The 5,734-nt window shown below is 46.3% G+C and overlaps 1 protein-coding gene across 4 annotated transcripts in view; it reads left to right on the top strand.

Annotated features, from left to right (window-relative positions):
• MCC (mutated in colorectal cancers) overlaps positions 1 to 5,734 on the top strand; it is a 398,889-nt gene that overhangs the window by 387,769 nt on the left and 5,386 nt on the right. The gene's annotated exons all lie outside the window — the stretch shown is intronic.

Genomic DNA, 5,734 nt, shown 5'->3' with positions numbered 1-5,734 from the left:
AGAAACATGTTTATGGGAAAATCTGGGCCAAAAAAAGATAAAGTCTTGTTACCATCATCTTGCTGCTACTCCTGGCAAAAGTCAGCCACACGCAAACGTACCTGCAGTGGAGCATCGTCCTCTGGGGACAGTCGTGGTTCTGCAGGCCTGTGCTCTGCACCAGAGGTCTTCCTGCCTCCCCTTGGTCGGTGACAGTATCCCACGAGACACTGAGGCGCTCGGGCTCTGCAAGTGGATTCCTGGGCAGCTCCGCAGGTTATCAGGTTATCGGCGAGTTCCTCTTTATAACATTAGAATGATGATAGTACTGACCTTGAAGGTTGTTGAAAGTTAAATAACTTTATCCTTGTGAAGGACTTAGAGACAGCTGTCACTCACTGCCTGGATTTTCAAAAAAATAACAAGTAGTTACAGATTGTGATGTTTACCATAAAGGAAATAAATAGGGTGATGTGATAGAGTCGCTGTGAAGATTTTTTAAAAAATAAATAGAGATTGCAATGAGTAACACGGAGGAAATGACAAAGTGCTACGATGTCATAACTCTGGGACATTTGTTTAGATGGGTGGGCTTCTCTGAGGAGGCATCATTTAAGCTGAAATGAGGAGGAAAAGTAGCTGGGTGAAAGAAGTACCTCCCAAGCAGAGGGAACCGACTACACAGGGCTGTGCGGTGGGAAGGAGCTTGGTGTGTGCTGAGGACTGATAGGATTCCAGCACGCAACGCGGAGGGGGACGCCAAAGACTGAGTAGACAGGGGCCAGGTTGAGCATGGCCGCAGAGGGCAAAGGAAGACCACAGACTTTATTTCAGGTGCAGGTGGAAGGCACTGAAGGGCAGTAATACGATCCAATTTGTCACATTAAAAAGTTATTCTGGCTGCTCTGTGAAAACCAAACTAACAGGTGCAGGGATACAGCAGAGAAGCCACTAGGAGGCTCGGTGGTTATCTAGGTGAGAACCAGTGGCCCTAGATGGTGGTGGCAGAAATGGAGAGAAGGCGGGATTAGGTAGATGGGGTTTGCCATTGAGTGGATATGGAGGACGAGGGAAAGGGGGCATGATGGCTGACTCAAGACTAGGGTCAGGAACTGGGCAAATGGTGTTGCCATTTGCTGGCAAGGGAGCAAGAGTGGATTTGGGAGATCATCTCAAAAGTCTTGCTTTGGACGTGTGTAATTGGAGATGCCTGTTAAGTAGACATGCCAAATAGACAAGTCCGGGGATCTGAGGAAAGGCCTGGGAATACAGATTTGGAAGTTTTTAGCATGTTTTTAGGAAAATAAATGGGAATGGAGAGTATCAGGTAAAGAAAGGGTAGGCTATAGAATATGGTCCAGGGCCAAGTCCTAAATACTCTGAGTATTTAGGATTGGAGCAGAGCAGAGAGCAAGGAGGAGTCAATGCAGGAGACTCAAGGAACAGCCGGCAAGACAGGGTAAATCTAGACAGGAAGATCAGACAGTGGGACCTTAATAACACCGCGATCACTGGTGACCTCATGAGTAGTTTCAGTGCAGACAGAAACCTGGTCAGGTTAAAAGTCAGTGGAAGGTGAGGAGGAACTGCGCATGAAGACGATTCTCTCAATGACTAATTCCATGTAATGAGCGATTGCTAAGAAATTCTAGACCTTGTGGCTGTGACTCCCTGCGGTCTGGTTTGATTACAGCTCCTATGAGAAGTTCCTGGTGGCTGCAGAGCCACTCACTACCTCATCAAGGCCAGGCGGCTCTCGCCCTGTTGACCCCTCAGCTCGGCACTTGGACTTTGTGATAAAAAACTGCTGATGGCCTTTCATTTCAGGGAGAGTTCAATCTCTTCCCTGATGTCCCGAAGAGCCCTCCTTCCAGGCTCCGGGCACACTGACCGGCACCACTGCAGAGTGCCGCATAGCTCGGTCTTCTGCCCAGCTCACTGGCAAGCCACCTGGTTTTTCTTATCACCTGCAAACTGCCACAAGCAGTCCACCTTGCAGATGCACTGCCCAGAACTGTGTCAGTTAAAAAGAGAAGAAAGCACTTCCCTGGCTGTGCGGTTAGAGTAATATTCATAGGACCTTTTGTGACCAGAAATAACCTTCATTTTTGGTGAAGTGGGAAGACCAAGACCTGTAGCTGAAATCCATGTGTGTGCCAGGTGACTTGGGTTTTCATAGCAAGGGTAATCCAGCATCGTCTTTTTACTTGATGATATAGACATATGTCTTGACTGAAAACACAAGGAAGGGAGGAAGGGATTACACGGTTCTGGGCACTCCAGAAAATAGTGTAATAGCGTAGGAAATGACTTACTGTTGAGGGGGCAAATGGAACAGGTAGCGTTTAATTTTTACTTTCTCATCTGTGTGGAGCCTATGAAAGTGCTCATTTTAGCCTTATTATCTTACCTAGACAAACTATATTGTTGTATAGTTTGAACAGAGAGACGGGACACCGAGGCTATAAGCAGGAAGCAGCATCGATTGATGCCAGCACCAGCTCAGCGGATTCTTATCTAAAGGCTGAGCCCCAACTGAAACGTGGCGGGCAGTCTTATACCATCTTGTACGTCCACATTGCTACACAGCTATAGATATTCCATATAAGGAAGGAGAACATAAGGAGAACATTGATTGTCCGTCAAACTATAAGGAAAACGGCTTAATCGTTTAAGTGGGTTTTCGCACTACTTTGTCAGCCGGCGAGTCTTGGGATGGAGGGTGCAGTCAGGCACTAACTGGATCAAGCAGGAAATGGTCAGGAGAGGTCAGGCTGCCACCATATAAATTCTTCCTTAGCTGAAGAAGCAAATTCAAATTAGGAACTAGAAGGAACAGGACATGAATGGTTGAGTTTCCAAAGTGACGTGGATTGTTAGCAGGCACATGGTTCTCATCCAGGTCATCCTTCGAGCAGCCGAGGAAGGCCGTAGACTTCAGGGAAGTTTGCCGTGCGTGGAACCGTGCAGGTAGATTCAGAGTTCCAAGACCACAGCAAGCTCATTCGCAGACCCGAGTGAAAAGCCCTTCCGCCTTACCAGATTCCCAAATGTGCCCGATAATAAGAATCACCTAGGGCACTTCTTACACTGCAGTTCCTGGATCTCAACCCAAACCTAGTGCATTGGAATCTGGAGATACCTGGTACTGTTACTGTAAACGCGTGCTCTGGAACAGCATTGTCCACTGGTAGTATCACACGAGTCACATGTGTAATTTTAAGTTTTCTAGTAGCCTCATTTAGAAGTGTAAAAAAAAAAATAACTGAAATTGTAACATATTTAACCCCATATACCCAAAATATTATTTCAATATGTAATATTTTTAAAATTGAGAGACTTTACATTCTTTCTTTCATATTAAGTCTTCAAATCGCAGTGTGCGTTTTATACCTAGAGCACGTCTGAATTCGGACCAGCCACCCCAGGCTCTGGCTGCTCCGTAGGAGGCCTGGGTCTAGAGTTGTTACTTCAGTGGTTTAGTGTTGGTTTCTGTCCAGCTGAGCAACACTGGAGGCATGACTTTCTGTAGGCGTCTGCCTGGCTCAAATGAAAACAGGCAAAGTAACCCACATTTTAGGTTTAAGTTTGAGGTTTGGCCTGTATATCGTTAAATAAATCAGCACCCTAGTTGTGTCCTGCACTTTGTATGAGCAATTCGCTGCCATCCTCCTCTCTAAGGCCTAGGGAGTTTTCTCAGCTCCTGGCAGAGGCTCCCCCTCACCCAGCCCTAGTTGGGGTTGGGCAGGCTCTGTGAGGGCCTCTCCTGCCTTCCTGAGTTCTGGCCTCCATTAGAGCCTGCCGGGACTGGCAAATTCAATCTGGTCCCTCAGGGCCTGGGTACTGGGGAAGAAAGCCCTTTGTTTTGGGCAGACCGAGATTTCCATACCCCTCCCTGTCTGCAGGGTGGGGCAGGGGTGTGGATGCAGTTGCTCTGGGAAGTTTTTTTTGTTGTGAATTTATTGAGTTCATGGTGATATTTTAAATTCTCTTCACAATTTTTTCCCTTTGCAGTATTAATCAACTTTAGGATGAAAGATAAAAGCAGCAAAACAGTAACAAAATGCAGGACAAATAACTCTTTTCTATCCTTTTTAGACAGAGGGAAGGGGGGGAAAATATCAAGTTTTCCTAACCTTCCTCAGCTGACAGAGGGCTGCCTGGAAGGCTGAAGGGGGGATGGGTTAGGGAAGGTGGGAGCCGACCTCCCAAGACACCATTCTCACATCTGGTCTAGTAGGAAATGGTGCCACTTTCAGATTTCTGCCGGAAATGCCACCCAATTTCCTGATGATGCTAGGGCCCGGGGAAAGCCTGCATCCCTCTGCAAGTGGGAGACACGTGGGGAGGCTCTGTGCTTAGCTTAGGGTGGGAGGGAGGACTCCGTGAAGAACTACGACTCATAGCACTTTCCGTTGGTGATTATGCTTTGCTTGAAAAGATCTTTCCCCCTCTATCCTCATTCATAAAAGCAGGCCTGGATTATTGTGTCGCAATTCCTTTATTACTCATCTTGGAAAGCTTGACTTGCACTTATAGTAGCTGGAAGCCTAAACAAAAGATATTTGAAAAGGAAGAACCAGCTGCTGAACCATCACCTGAGAGTCCTCCACCCCCAGGTCATACCCCTCCCATGCCCCTCTTACCGGAAGCATAGGCACTGAGACTCATCTCACATACTTTACAAAAGCATAAAAAGTTATAAAAAATTCAAGCAGTGCAAAAGCCAGTAAGGTAGAAAAAGAAAGCTTTCCATCGTCTCCCTTCTGTGAGTTAACTTTTGTTGAGTGTTTTTAGCCTTCTGGTCTCTTGCTAATCAGCTATTCACACTCAAATTTTTCGTTGTTTTTGCAAAAATGGCATCTCATAGAACTCACCCTTTTCACTTGGCAATGTATCAGATACCCTTCCGTGCCAGTACATTTAGATCTGCTTTTTTACGTTGCAGAGCAGTGCAGATATTCCTTAACCAGCCCCCTGGTTGTTTCCCACTGTAGCTGCTGTAACCAATGTTAAAGTAAATGTAACTGTAATCTCATGTATCTTTAGACAGCTACACTCCTATTTCTGTAAGAACAATTCCTAGAAGTCAAGTTGCTTTGAAAAGGGATGTGTTCATTTTTCATTTCGCTGGATACTGCCAAATTGCCTTCTAAAATGGGCTAATTTACATTCCTCATACTCTCACAGTGAGTTCTTTTTAGAGGACTTTCTTCCATAAAGCCTGGTTTTTCAGTATGCTCCAAGGAACGAAATACCCTCAATGCATTGTTCTGAAGCTGCTTTAACCACCACTGTCACTGAGAAGCTGTCACCCAGGCATGGTGCTCAGCACTGGGGGTACATGGGGGAAGCAGCAGACCAAATAGGGTCCTTGCATTGCAGGACAGGGCACATTTCCCCAAGTGACCGGGAGACCAAATCCTCTACTGAGAGAAGAGTGTCTTTTGGTGGAGAGTGAAGAATTCAACACACACGCCAAAGTTAGGGGAAGGGGAAGGGGAAGGGTGTGTAGCCTGAAAAGAATATGTAGAGTGAAAGGCTCCTTGCAGTTTTTAGCCTGTAATCCTTAGGTTCCCCATGGTTTTAGCCATAGGGAATGACTCTTGGTTCCTGTTTCCCCTTCACAGGTGTGGGGAATGGGCTATTAGTAATCCAGCAGAAACCTTCCTTTGTTCTGAAGGTGTCCTCCTGGCCTGGCTGCAGGGCTGACCAGCACGTTGCAGTCTCAATATGGCTTGATTTAACATTTAAT

Source organism: Pteropus vampyrus, unplaced genomic scaffold (assembly GCF_000151845.1).
Source record: "Pteropus vampyrus isolate Shadow unplaced genomic scaffold, Pvam_2.0 Scaffold106, whole genome shotgun sequence".
Lineage (NCBI taxonomy): Eukaryota > Metazoa > Chordata > Mammalia > Chiroptera > Pteropodidae > Pteropus > Pteropus vampyrus.
Note: the sequence above shows the minus strand (reverse complement) of the source record. Positions and strands in the feature narration are given on the sequence as shown.